Source organism: Peromyscus maniculatus, chromosome 5 (assembly GCF_049852395.1).
Source record: "Peromyscus maniculatus bairdii isolate BWxNUB_F1_BW_parent chromosome 5, HU_Pman_BW_mat_3.1, whole genome shotgun sequence".
Lineage (NCBI taxonomy): Eukaryota > Metazoa > Chordata > Mammalia > Rodentia > Cricetidae > Peromyscus > Peromyscus maniculatus.
In genome coordinates this window covers 122,106,210-122,120,958 of record NC_134856.1, presented here as the reverse complement: position 1 = coordinate 122,120,958, position 14,749 = coordinate 122,106,210, and the positions used below count along the sequence as shown (strand labels likewise).

General features: G+C 43.9%; 1 long non-coding RNA gene across 1 annotated transcript; it reads left to right on the top strand.

Moving 5' to 3' along the window:
• Nucleotides 1–1,532: 1,532 nt before the first annotated feature.
• LOC143273201 (uncharacterized) lies at nucleotides 1,533–4,854 on the top strand. Its single transcript, XR_013051094.1, has 2 exons — nucleotides 1,533–1,603; nucleotides 4,672–4,854. It is a non-coding gene; the product is annotated as an uncharacterized LOC143273201 (long non-coding RNA).
• The last annotated feature ends 9,895 nt before the right edge of the window (nucleotides 4,855–14,749 follow it).

Genomic DNA, 14,749 nt, shown 5'->3' with positions numbered 1-14,749 from the left:
GCACTGCTGGTATTCCAGGCACACGCCACCAAGCACTTTACTGACTGAGTTAGCCCTGAGCCCCGGCAAGCATTTTAGTTTTTCACGTATTTAAGGAAGTCAACTTTTTCTTCACTACTCAATCTGCCAGCTGGTACTGGTATCACAAGAAAGCATTTCTGTGATTCTCCAAAAAGCTGCCAATGAGGGCGAATGTGTGCTCATGTGCATCCTTAGGCTGCACTATGGTGTGGATCTTGAGTGTCCCCCAAAGAACCATGTATTAGGGACTTTATCTTCAGCCTGGCACTCTGGGGAGGTGGTGGAATCTTTAAAAGCTGGGGTCTAATGGGAGGTTTTGGGTCATTGGAGGCATGCCCTTGAAGGGCAGATTGTGGGACCTTGATCTCTTCTCTCACTTCCTGGCCAGAGGTGAACAGCTGTGCTGCACCATTCTCTCACAGATATGATGCCCTTTGCCACAAATCCAAAACCAACACAACCAACCCACCTTGGACTGAATCCCAGATGTTTTTCTGCAGCAACAGAAAGCTTATTAGCAAAGCTTGTTAATGAGTAATTTGCTCTTCAAGCCACCTGTAAGAGGAAGCTAGAGGAAGTAAATAAAAACACTGAAAATTCCTCGATAGCCACACTAATTAACACATTATCCCATCCAGTTTTGTTTCCTCCTGTGTCTGAATGGCAGGCTTCCAATTCCATCTCCCAAGAAAGCCTTGGCTTGTTGAGCCCAGAGCCATCTGTGTACATCTCCAGAGGAAGGCTTACAGCCAAAAGGTTGTGAATCAATTTCAGCAGACACTACAATATTCATTCTTTTTACCATGGCATGCAATTTTTAAAAATTTGAATGCAGAAAAAATACATTTTTATTTAATAAAAATGCGTGTAGATTCTCAGTATCTGAAGCAAAATTATTTCATGAAATTCTGTTATTCAAATGCACATTGAAAAATTATTGTTGTTAGTCTACACATTCGACTTCTAGATACTGAGTAACCCTGAATTATTGTTAAACAGTAAGGTTGATCCCATGTGGTTTTAAGCCTTTCCATCTGCACTAGTCACTTTTTCTCATAGCTACGGTGACAATGCCTGATAGAAGGACTTTATTTGAGCTTCTTGGTTTTAGAGTGTTCCATACAGTTATCAGAAGTTACCATGGAGACCAGGAAGCAGGGAGCGCGAGAACCCCAACGTCTGCCATTTGTCCCCTTTCCCTTTTACTGTCTAGAACTCCAGCCCACGGGATGGTACCACTCAGGGTGAGTGCTCCTCTTTTCATTAACCCTCTTGGGAAATGCCCTGCCAGACACACACACACAGATGTGCCCCACTGGTCTCCTAAGTGACCCTAAATCCAGTCAAGTTAACAATGAGAATTAATCATCACACCCTCTTATCTACTGGGATATTCCTGGAGGGGAATCAGTTGGCTCTAGACCCAGGAGTAATTTTCTGGAAGGTATTTTATAATAGATTAAATATTTTAACTCATTTTTCTTGTCCCATGTGATTAGATTATGAATTTGGGAAGGGAGCTGCTGGACTATACTTCTGCCCATTATGGAATCAGCTAAGGTCACTGCCCCAACTGAATTTAGTAAGTACATGGGCTGGAATGAAAGGTCCAAGAAGGTCTTTCTCACATGTCTTACTTACATCTGGTCTTCCTTCACACCGGCTGTTCTGAAGCATGATTCTAATTAGTCTTATCAATAAAAATCAGGAGTCAAATATTGGGGTAATAACCTGAAAGATCAGAGAAGCTGAGTAGCTACCAGTGACTTCTTACTCTACAAATCCTCAGACGGAAAGGGGGGCCAAGATCCTGTCTCCACCTGCCTTATATTTCTGTCTCCACCTCCAGATTGTGCTGAGATCAAAGGCATGAGCCTCCCAAGTGCTGGAATCAAAGGTGTGAGCCTCCCAAGTTCTGAGATTTAAGGTGTGTGCCTCCACTGCCTAATCTCTATGGTTAACTAGTGGCTAGCTCCACCCTCTGATCTCAGGCAAGCTTTATTTGTCAGAGCACAAAAACAAAATATTACACAACACTCTTCTTTTTCCATACTCTGTCTCATAATTCAAGTTTACTTGAGCTCAAGGTGTCTGACTTCTTCAAGCAAAGGCAGGAGTGGCTGGCACACTCTGAAGCCTAGACACAGCCTTGATGAATGCATTGGGATTTCTGCCATATTTGTTGATCTATCCAACCACAATGTCAGACCACGCTTAAGAAAAGGGGAAGTCGATTCTACCTCTTGATGTGCCTAAGGAATTAAAGAAATTAATACCATGTATCTTTAGAGACTTATCTGCCTCAAGTGATACATTCAAAATTGTACATGCATCTGGGACAAACAAGTTACAGAATTCACTGCTGAAAGACTTGTGCTAAAAGAAACGGCCAAGGAAATTTTCCATGCAAGAAAATATGGTGATAGCCCAAAAGTTGGGTCTTCACAAATAAATAAAGCTAACTAATTAACCCAGAAGTACACAATCTGAGACACTTTCATTTTAGCAGTCCTAAATGTTCTAAAAATGCATTGATTACCCTAACACAAAAATAAGAGCAATGGCTTATAGGATGACGGAATATGTAAAAGTAAAATGTACATGAACAATAACACTGAAGAAAATAAATGCAGAAGTGGGAATACAAAGAGTTTTTTATTTTGTTCTTGAGTTGGTTTTGAAACACGGTCTCATGTGACCCAGGCTGGCTTCAAACTCTTTCCTCTGGCTTCTACCACCAAAGTGCTGGGATGTTAGGCGTATATCATCATGACCAGCTAGTTGGTTGGTTTTGGGAGACAAGGTCTCCATAGAGTCCAAATTGTTCTCTTATTCCCAATCATCCTGCCTCACTCTCCCAAGTGCCAGGATACTAGGTTCACTCCCCGACACCTGGCCTTTAGAGTTCTTCTACTAATTGAGAAGTAGTTTGATATTATTTGAAGGTAGATTAGGATTAATTACAGGTTAAGGCAACGCAAGTAGAGAGAAGACCTAGTGTTGTAAACAAAGTAACTCAGCTTAAAGTAGATAAAATGACCACCTAACTCAATGGGGAAAATACCCATTCTTCTTACATAGACATGGACTATTCACCATGATAGACTATAAGGGTGTGCACATGCCAAGGTGTGAGTGTAGAGGTGATAGGGCAAACTTGGGGCCTGGTCCTTGCTTTCTCCATTGTCTGGGACAGTGTTCCTTGTGTTTTATTGCTCACACCCCAGGCTAATTGGACTGAGAGCTTACAGGGGCCCTCCTGTCTTCTCCACCCACCACAGCACGAGAGTGCTGGCATTAGAGGTGCCTACTACTGTGTCTGGCTCTACCTGGGTTCGGGACATCCAAATCGGGATCCCCACACTGGCACAGCAAGCTTTACCCGCTGGGCTATCTTGCCAGCCTCCTCTTCCATTTCTTTAGACACATGGGGTCATATATATCCCAGGGTGATCTTGAACTCGTTATGTAGCTGAGGTTAGCCTTGAATTCCTTGTCGTGCCTCCTCTGCCTCCCAAGTGCACGCCCCACCACACCTGGTTATTGTTTCATGTTTAAAATTTTAACTTGCAACATACTTTCTGGAAAAATACAGATTTAAACTAATCTCAATTAAACCCAGATGGATGTCAGGCTGGTGGCTCATATTTATAATCCCAGTACTTGGGTGGCTGAGGTAGGGAGACGGCTACAAGCTTGAGGACAAACTGGCTATACAACCAGTCCCGAGTCACCCAATGCTGCACAGCAAGACTGTCTCAAACACAAAGCAAAACACAAACACAAAAATTAAACATGGGTGGTTTGCTTTTTTTTTTTTTAAATCTTCATCTTTTTACTTGAGTAAGGGCTGTTTACCTGTTCCTTAAAGGATCTAAGTTAGTGTCTAATTGTTTGTATAAAGAATTCAAAATATGGCTAGACATTTGCATTTATAAGTATGTTGTATATTCTGAGAAATGTTATAGGAAAGCATGTCCAAGAGATTGCCTGGCCACCAAGTACAGCTCGAGGCAGGAGATAAAACTGTGTACCTCGTCAGGTGATCACCTAGCAAAGTCCAAAGCTTTGCAATGTTTGCCAGGGGGAGAGGAGGTGGGGTGAGCAGTAGGAGAGCTAGGTGCACGCAAAGTTGCGTAATAAAAGCGCCAACTGTCTAAATGCTGGGCTGGCCCTAAAGACTTCTGCATATCAAAGGTTGGGATCTCCTGACTTCAGTTCCTTAGGAATGTCCTGTCACCTTTGAAGCAGCAGGCATCACCCTAAGCGTAGTTGAGTGCAAATTCATATGGAAACATCACGAGGCTTCACCCAGTTGCACATCAGGGCAAAAGATTGGGACAGGTACCTATGAGGTATGTGTCCATCGAAGGGCCAGAACAGAATATATGATGTGACCCCTCACTTGCTAGCTAATGTTAATCTACATGAGCTTCCTAGAAGTGAGTCTCCTGCATAGTGAACACAGCTCTTGTTAGAACTGGACAGGCCCTCTGGGCACCAGGTAGTAGTGGTTTCCCCACTGCTGGCATTACATTTGAAAAAGTGTTAAAGCCTGGAAAACACAGACTTCAAATGTGCTTAACAGCTAGGACAGTCGTTTTTGCTTTTGTGTGACTTAACTGTTTTTTTGCATGTCTTACATCTCAGCTTTGACAGCTGGAACCATGCGTCCAGTTGTTTTCTGCCAGTGTGTCTGCTCTGCATCGTGCAGAACTTGAAGGAGCAAGAGCCACATTTATTTCATATCATCTGTGTAAACAGCATCATTAAGTTAGTGTTTACTTAGGAACTATATTTCTATTAACAAATAAAATTAGTATACTTTCAGAAGATCTCTGAGCCCAATTTTTAGACTGTCATAGAAACCTTGGGTGGCATGGAGTGAAAAGAAATGAAAAAGACCATGTCTGTCTCCAATACGAACTGAATGTTTAAGACAGTTGGCAGGTCACATTTTCAGCTAAATACTAAACTAACCTGAAGCATTTGTAGAATCCATTACAAATTTTCCTTTAGCAGAACTAGTTGTATGCTGTTAGACTATATTTTGTCCCAGGAGTTCTACCATCGACCTGCTTTGGAGAGGCAACCCAGAAGATTTTGTTAAAAACTAAAATAAATAAAAACCTTCTTCCTGGCATCTTCTCCTGCATTCTGATCCATCCTCTTTAGAAGCATCACTCACATTAAATCTTCTGGGGTTTTCCTTACGCTGTCTCTGAAAGAGTCACTCTGTTTCCAGAATGAACAGAAACGAAGTAAAAACAAGTTGAGCAATGGCAGCTGACGTGGCAGTGTTGATATGGGCAAGTATTTCCAAATACTATTTATTCTTTCCCATTTTTTTTTCTTTTGAGACAGAGTCTTGCTATGCAATCACCAACTGGTCCCAAACGGGTGATCGTCTCGCCTTAGCCTCTCAAATGCTGGGATTACAGGTGCGTCATCACTCCCAGCTAGGATAAATACGCTTTATCCTTGACCTGTCTTCATAGCTCAGTTTTGGACTTGGCCTCTTCCATTTTGGGCGCTGTTAGCAAATCCACTTTTCATGTTATACCTGGCACTTACCTTGTCTTCCTACATACATTGTATTCCTCAGTTAACTGAAGAGTCTCTGAAAGGGTTGTTCTTTTCCAAGCACTCCAGCAAGCACGTGAGAAAGGAGTACAGGGCTAATAGAATACTGCAACTGTAGCACTAACGAGTCAGTGGGTGGAGCCAGTTACTGTCACCTCAACATCATGGGACAATAAAGTTTCTGGTTTGTTTGTTTTTGTTTTTTATTTTCCTTATTGGGAGGAAAAAAAACACCTCCTCAAGTATTCCTGTTAAAAATCTAACCTGAGCCGGGCGTTGGTGGCGCACGCCTTTAATCCCAGCACTCGGGAGGCAGAGGCAGGCGGATCTCTGTGAGTTCGAGGCCAGCCTGGGCTACCAAGTGAGCTCCAGGAAAGGCGCAAAGCTACGCAGAGAAACCCTGTCTCGAAAATCAAAAAAAAAAAAAAAAAAATCTAACCTGAGTCTGATTCAAATTTAGTTATAGACTGCAGGGCAGAAAAAGCACAGAGCTTAGAAGTTCACAGGAGTGGGATGCTGGCAATAAAATCCAGACTGCCGGGAATTCTTTAGTCCAGGTGAATAAATTTATAATCCATCCATTTAGAAGACAATGCAAAGACGGATGAGGAGAAATGAGGTTAAAAGAGAGTTGTAGATAGAACTGAATGCAGTGTTAGGAAAAGGGACATAAAGTGACTGGAAAGTTGTGGGTGCCTTGTCTGTGTTTAATGATGTTAAGTCATGACTAGCTTTCAAGATGTTACATAGTATTATGACTGTGGTTTAGGAAAAAATAATTTTATCTTTTGGGACATACTAAAATACTTACAGATAAGATATTATATCTGGCTTTTGCTTCAAAATAATGGAAGGGAGATCTAGATAATACAAGATTAGTCACAAGTTGCCAATTCTTGAAGATGGTGTCTTAGTTAGGTTTTCTATTGCTCTGAAGAGACCATGACCACAGCAACTCTTATAAAGAAAACATTTAATTGAGGGGACTCACTTACAGTCCAGAGGGTCAGTCTACCATGGCAGGAACATGACTACATATAGGCAGGCGTGGTGCTGGAGAAATAGCTAAGTATCCTACATCTTGCAAGCAACAGGAAGTTGACTGACAATCACACCAAGGAAAGCTTGAGATAAAGAGCTCAAAGCCTGCCCCCACAGTGACACACTTGCAAGAGGTGTGGCCCAGATTAAAGGTGTGTCATCCAGCCTTCTCCAACAAGATGACACTTCCTCCAACAAGGCCATACCTCCCAATAGTGCTTCTTATGAGCTTATGGGGGCCAAATATACTCAAACTGCCACATTTGGTGATAGACGAGGCCCCAGGATTCGTTATGATTCTATCTGAATATTCCCCCCTTGGGATTTTGACTTACTTTTACTGTGTTTTGAAACGGGGTCTCCCTGTACAGCTCAGGCTTGCCTGGGACTTGCTATCCCCCCACTCCCCGCTTGAGTGCTGAGGTCGCAAGTATGTACCACCAGGCTTGGGTATTTTGGAAGAGTTTCATAATTAGAGGGGGTGAAATCACTTGAAGTTGCACACTGCTTCTTCTTCTAGGCTGCAGTGCTCATGGCTGGAGCAGGAAGATGACAGGAGTCGAGGTTTACAGTTCCCCCTACCAACCAAGCTACTAAAGGACACGTGAGCTCACCTTCTAGACCATGGGCAATCACTGTAGAATTCCCACTTTGCTATAACTACAAGATTTCTCTCTCTCTCTCTCTCTCTCTCTCTCTCTCTCTCTCTCTCTCTCTCTCTCTCTCTCTCTCTCTCTCTGTGTGTGTGTGTGTGTGTGTGTGTGTGTGTGTGTGTGTGTGTGTGTGTGTAAGTTAAGTACTCAAGCAGGTATGTGTGGAGCCAGTGATGGATGCTGAGTGACATTCTCAATCACTTCTCTACCTTAGTTTTAAAAACATGGTTGCTCACGGAACCCAAAGCTGCTCTTTTAGCTAGCCTGGCTGACCAATCAGCCCCCAGTAGCATCCTATCTCTACTCCCGCCCCTAAGTGCTGGAATTACAGGAACCCACGGCTTTTATTGGGTCCTGGGATAGTAAGCACATTAATCACTAAGCTGTCTTCCCATCCCCTGGGACTCTTTCTGTCTTCTTTTTTCTTTTAAATTAATTCATTTATTTTACATCCCAGCTGCAGTTTTCCCTCCCTCCTCTACTCCTGGTCCATCCCCTACCTCTGTTTTCATCACCACCCCATCCACTCCTCATACGTTTCTGTTTGGGAAAGGGCAGGTCTCCATGAGTATCAACAAAACATGGCATATCAAGTTGCAGTAAGACTGAGCACCTCCTATGTATTAAGGTTGGGCAAGGTGACCCAGTATGAGGAGTAGGATCCCAAAAGCCAGTAAAAGAGTCAGAGGCGGCCCCTGTTCCCACTGTTAGGAGTCCTACAAGAGGACCAAGCTACACAACTGTAACATATATACAGAGTGCCTAGGTCAGTCCCATGCTGGCTCTCTGGTTGTCGGTTAGTCTCTGTGAGTCCCTATGAGCCCAGGTTAGTTGATTCTGTGAGTTTTCTTGTGGTGTCCTTGACCCCTCTGGCTCCTACAATCCTTTCTCCCTTTCTTCTGCAGGATTCCCAGAGGTCTGCCTAATGTTTGGTTGTGGGTCTGCATCTGTTTCCGTCAGTTTCTGGATGAGGCTCTCTGATGACAGTTGAGTTAGGCACCATAGGGAGGACAGACTGTAGGTCAGATGTTATGTGGCAGGGTTGGTTTCCCACTTACTCCACTTGAAGTCTTACTTGGTCACAGGAGATGGACAGTTCAGGCCAAGTATCCACTATTGTTTGGAGTCTTAGCTGGAGTCATCCTTGTAGACTCCTGGGAGATTCCTTTGTGCCAGGATTTTACCTCACCCCCAAATTATCCCCCCTTTCCAGTAGTCTCTTTCGGTACTCTCCCCTTCCACCCCTACCCCAACATGATGGTTCATGTTCCCATCCCCACCTGCCCTCAGTCCACTCACAAAATATCTTCTATTTCCCTTTCCCAGGGAGATGGGGTGTTCCCCCATGAACCCTCCTTGTTATCTAGCCTCTCTGAGTCTGTGGATTGCAGCATAGTTATCCTTTATTTTACAGTTAATATCCACTTATAAGTGAGTATATACCATGTTTGTCTTTCTCAGTCTGGGTTACCTCACTCAGGATGATTTTTTTCTAGTTCCATCATTTGCCTTCAAATTTCCTGGTGGCCTGGTTTTTAATAGCTGAGTATTACTCCATTGTGTAAATGTATTACATTTTCCTTTATCCATTCCTCAGTTGAGGGGCATCTAGGTTGTTTCCAGGTTCTGGCGATTACAAATAAAGCTGCTATGAACATAGTTGAGCAAGTGTCCTTGTGAAATAATTGAGTGTCCTTTGAGTATATTCCCCAGAGTGATATAGCTGGGTTGTTAGGAGGCCCCACTGGTCAGAGGTTGCAGTCTATCATGGCCTGGCAGCTTTCTCCAAGCTCAGCAATGTGAAGGACTCCCTTCCCAGCGAAGCTTCCTGCTCTCTACCTGCCCTTATTTGGAGGATGTCTCTAGGCCTGGATGCCTGACTTGACTCAAGAATGACACTTGACATAGTTCCCTGCAAATACTCTTCCCTTATGGACCACATGGTAGTTAAGTAATATCTCTAGCTACCACTAACTGTACTGTCACTAACCCAGCACTATGATAGGAGTGTGCCACTTAATGCAAATTAGGGTTTGTCACCAGGCTTCCCAATCCTATTTATTTCCTGTACTCTGGAATAAAGTTGAGTTGTCTCACTGAAGTCATATACTCAATAAAAATGACCTTTCCTTGTGACTTTGCCAGTGTCAGTTATCTGACAGTGAGTGGCACATACAAGGAGTCACCTGGATGCCCTCTGACCCCCGCCCCCAGAAAAGTTCTTAGCATCTACAGTCATATATCACTATGCATCCTAACTTCTTCCATATAAGCTAAATTCAAGGGTTTTCTAGAGAATAGTGTTCAAATGTGTGTCCCCCACTTAAAGGAAGTCACATGTACTCTCTAGGTGTCTATGACTAATAGCAGTGAAACCCACAAAATACTGTATCATCAGAAGTGCTGAGCCTTGAACTGGATGTGCCTAAATGAAGTAAGAGCAGTTAACCTCATTAATTGATCTTTTTTGAAATATTTTATTTTTAATTGTGTGTATGTGTGCATGTGCACACACATGCATGTACACCACTCATTAATTTTCTGTACTTAAACATATATGTGCTCCTTAATAAATGGGACCTCATGAAACTGAAAAGTTTCTGTAAGGCAAAGGACACCATCAATAGGACAAAACAGTAGCCTACAGAATGGGAAAAGATCTTCACCAACCCCAAATCCAACAGAGGGCTGATTTCCAATATATATATATAATCCTCAAGAACCTAGATAGCAACAAACCAAATAATCCAATTTAAAAATGGGGCACAGATCTAAACAGAGAATTCTCAACAGAAGAATCTCAAATGTCTAAGAAACTTTAAGGAGATGTTCAACATCGTTGTCCATCAGGGAAATGCAAATCAAAATGACTCTTGAGATTCTACCTTACACTTGTCAGAATGGCTAAGATCAAAAACATAATGACAGCTCATGCTGGAGAAGATGTGAAGCAAGGGGAACACTCCTCCATTGCTAGTGGGAGTGCAAACTTGTACAGCCACTTTGGAAATCAATGTGGCCTCTAGGATTCTTAAAGATAAGATTGCTCAGGATAGCGTGGCATTGTGAGAAGGACCCAACATGCTTTTGGTTGAATCCTAGCTTCCCCAATATTCTGCCTGTGTGACCCTCTATATATTATTTGACCTTCCCAAGCCCCAGTTTCCTTATCTGTACAACTGGGCTAGCGTTACTGAACTACTGAACTGAACTACTACTTAGCACACTTCGGACTTATGTACTCATAGTTACCAGAAAACACCACATTTGACCTGAAAGAATAACTTTGCATTAACTTTAGGATCCCTGTATCCCCTGTTTCCCGGACACCGAGGAGGTCTCTCAGATTGTAGCAGTTTGCATCAGTGTGTGTGTTGAACTATGTGTTGAGTAAAAGGCCCTTCACACTCTTTTTTAAAAAATGTTTTAACAATTTCACACACACACAAACATACACATATGTGTATATATGTATATATGTATGTATGTATGTATATATATGTATGTATATATATGTATATATATGTGTATGTATATACATACATATATATATATGTATTTTTTCCTGCACATCCATGTTTATTGTAGGTCAATTCACAGTAGTCAAATTACAGAATCATTTTAGGTGCCCAACAGTAGAGGAATAAAGAAAAAAGTGTTATTTACACCCACCAGAGTTGCAGGATAGCCAGGGCTGCACAGAGAAACCCTGTCTCAAAAAACAAACAAACAAATAAAACAATATAATGTATTTTATCATAGTCCCTGTGGTGGTTTGAATAGGAGGTATGGCCCTCATAGACTCATGTGTTTGAATGCTTGGCCCATGGGGAGTGGCACTATTAGGAGGTGTGGCCTTGTTGGAGGAAGTGTGTCACTGTGGAGTTGGGCTTCGAGGTCTCATAGGCTGAAGCTATGCTCAGTGTGGAACCCAGTCTCTCCTGCTGCTGCCTGCAGATCAAGATGTAGAATTCTCAGCTCCTTCTCCAGCCCCATCTCTGCCTGTATGTTGCCAGGCTTCTCCCCATGATGATAAAACACTAAACCTCTGAAACTATAAGCCAACCCCAATTAAATGTTTTCCTTTATAAGAGTTGCCATTGTCGTGGTGTCTCTTCACAGCAATAGAAACCCTAACAAGACCTTATGCTTTCACCTCTGTTATCCCCTCCCACTGTCCTGACCTCTTTCCAACATGGCCCTTTCCTGCTTTCATGTCTCTGTTTTAGTGACTCAGTGAGCATGAGTGTGGGTTTATTTACTAAAACATGATCTTTTTGCCCATGGCTGTACCATTGAAGAATAATGCCTCCCCTTGCTTCAGCAGCCATTAACTACCAACAACTTCTTAGCTAGGGATGGGGCCTCAGAAGTCCCTCCCCCATGTCTGTTGAAGGGCTCACTCTATACTGTGATCCTGTGCAGGATATAGTTATAGCGGCTGTGGATTCAAGAGTCTAACAGCCTTGGCATTCCCAGAAGGTACCATTTCACAGCACTCCTCTCCATCCTCCAGCACTCACATTCTTCTGACCCCTCTTCTGTAATGCCCCTTGGGCCTTGGGTGGGGTTGTGGGTTGAAGCAATACTAATGCCACATTTAGGGCTCAGGACTCAATAGTTACCTAATCTCAACATTTTGAGCAGTTATGCGTCTCTGCATCAACCATTGCCACTGCCGAACGAAGCATCTCTGACTGCCCTGGTTAGGTCTTACTGACTTGACACAGCCTAAAGTCACGTGGGAAGAAGTCACTCAGTTGAAGAATTGCCTCAATTAGATTGGCCTGTGGCCACATCTATGAAAGATCGTCTTGATTGGTGGTTGATGTTTAGAGAGAACAGCTCCTTTTGGGTGGCTTCAGTCCTGGGTAGATGAGTCTGGGATATATAAGAAAACTGGCTGAGCAAAAAGCCAGAGAGCAAGCCAGTAAGCAGCATCCCTCCATCTTTTCTGCTTCAGTGCCTCACCTGATTGCCCTCAGTGATGGACTGTGGCCTGGGAATGTAGGCCAAATACACTTTTCCCCACAATGGTTTGGGTCAGCATATTATATTACAGCAACAGAAAGCAAAGTAGAACACTGACCACAGCTGATATATGGGAATAAACATAAGTATTTAGAAGGCAGTTTGACAGCGTGTATGTTTAGCAAAACAATAGTAGCAGGTTGTCCCCTAAGGCTTCTGAATTCCCCAGATATGGGCTTTGACAAGATTTACAATCTCAGGTATGAATTCATTGCTGTGCAGTGTGCTCAGATCAAACCAGAAAGTGGTTACTTATCCCCCCCACAGCAATCATACCACTGTTGCACTAGCAGTCATCTTTTGCCTAGAATTCAGTATTGTAGTACCCAGGTCCACTTCCGGGTAAGATCAGAGAGGGGCAGTCTCTCCCAGCAGCCTGCACAGTAAGTAGTACATTCTGGCACTCTGAAAGCTACCCAGCAGGGAGGAAGATTCCAGATCAGCTCCAGCTTGATTTCTTTGTCTCTTGCAATCCAAGAGGGTTATGTCTTTAGCAATGGGGTCTTACCATCTAATTCTAGTAGGCAACCAACAAGGCTCTTCAAACCATTGAAACACCATTGGTTTTTTTTTTCATCTCCATATTCAATAATTTATTGGACAATAAAAATGTTAATTACATACAAGGAGACTAATCTTGTTTTTGTTTACCTGTGTGCTGGCTGGTTTTATGTCATCTTTACATAAATTTGAGTCATTTGGGAAGAAGAAACCTCTACTGAGAAAATGCCTCCACCAGATTAGCCTGCAGGCAAGCCTGTGGGCATTTTCTCGATGGATGATTGTTGTAAGAACACTCAGCTCACTTCAGGTAGTGCCACCCCTGGTCTGGTGGTCCTGAGTGCTCTATGGAAGCAGGCTGAGCAAGCATGAGAAGTAAGCCAGGAAGCAAGACATCTATGTGGTTTCTGACTCCAGGTTCTTGCCCTGACTTCCTTCGATGATGGACTGTGACATGAAATTGTAAGTGAGGTAAAACCCTTTCCTCCCCAAGTTGATAATGGTCCTGGGGTTTTATCACAGCAATAGAAACCCTAAGACAGGAACAAAGGTTTACTTTGGCTCATGGTTCCAAGGTATGGTCCATCATGGTTGAAAAATTATGGTAGCAAGATTGTGAGGCAGTTGATCTCATTCTGTCCAGTTAGGAAGCAGGAGAAAACAAATCCTAGTGTTTGGCTCACTTTCTCTTCATCATGTGATGGGTTTGTCTTTCCACATCATTTGAAACTCTCTGGAAACATTTTCACCGGCATGCCCAGAGGTGTGTCTCCTCGTTGGTTCTGAATCCTGTCAAGTTGACAGTAAAGAAGAACCATCACAGAAGGTGTGGAAAGAAGAGATGCTTTAGGTGAAAACCACAAAAAGGGACATCAGCCAGTGCCTACACTTCCCAGGTTTGATTACGGTGGGTCCAGGGTGGCCGTGGAGACCAAGAGAACACTGGTTCAGGATTCCGCAGGTCACCATTAGCCGTCAGTCCTCTCTAACTTCTCTCAGATACACTTCCCATGCGTGAAATGTAAGATACACAAAGAAAGAGAGAAGGAATGTATTTTCGGGTTTAAGGTTCTTAGCATTTTTATGATCACCATCTCTTTGTCCATAGAGGTACCTGATACCTGTGCATGTGTTTCAGGTTCACTGCATCAGCTGTCAAAGAAAAACACTAGCTCATTCTGAAGGAAAAATGAAAAAGTTATGTGACACACCAAGGCCTGGGATCTAATTCTCTTCACCGTTAACGAAACATTGACTAAGCCACCCGAGCCCCTGACACTGTCTGGAAGTAAGATCTGAAAAAAAATCTACCTAGACTGAATATTGGAGCTGATCTGCTCCTGATGGCACCCGAAAGGAATACAACTTATCGCTTGCTTTTTTATTTACTTACTTGAAGCGGGGGTCTCATGAGGCTCAGGTCGCTGCTAAACTCACTAAGAAGCCAAGGCTGACCTTAAACCCTTTCCTATTCCTCTTGTCTCTGTTCCCCAAGTGCTGGGATCGCAGGCATGCACCACTCACTCACGCCCCACACATACCCCGTCTCTGTAGCTACACCACCTACATCGGGCGAACCTGAGCGCCCAATTTAAATCACCTGGCTTTCGTGCCTGCCTACCCTCGCCCGGTCCCCCTCCTCCCAGGGCTGGCGGGGTCGTGGGGAGTGGAGAGCAGCGGGTGACTTTTCCAGGGGGCCTGGGTGGATGGATAGAGAGAGAGAGAGAGAGCTGCGCCTGGGCGCGTGCTCACGGCGTCAGCCGGGCTTGCACATCCCCGCCCGGCCGGCAGGGGGCGCCGCGTCGGGCGCGGAGCGGGGGCGCGCGCAGGCCTCTGGGGGGGCGCCCCGGTCTCGCTTCCCCCGAGGGCGAGCGGCGCGGGGCGGAGGAAACGGCCCGGAGCGGGCCGGGCGCGGCGCG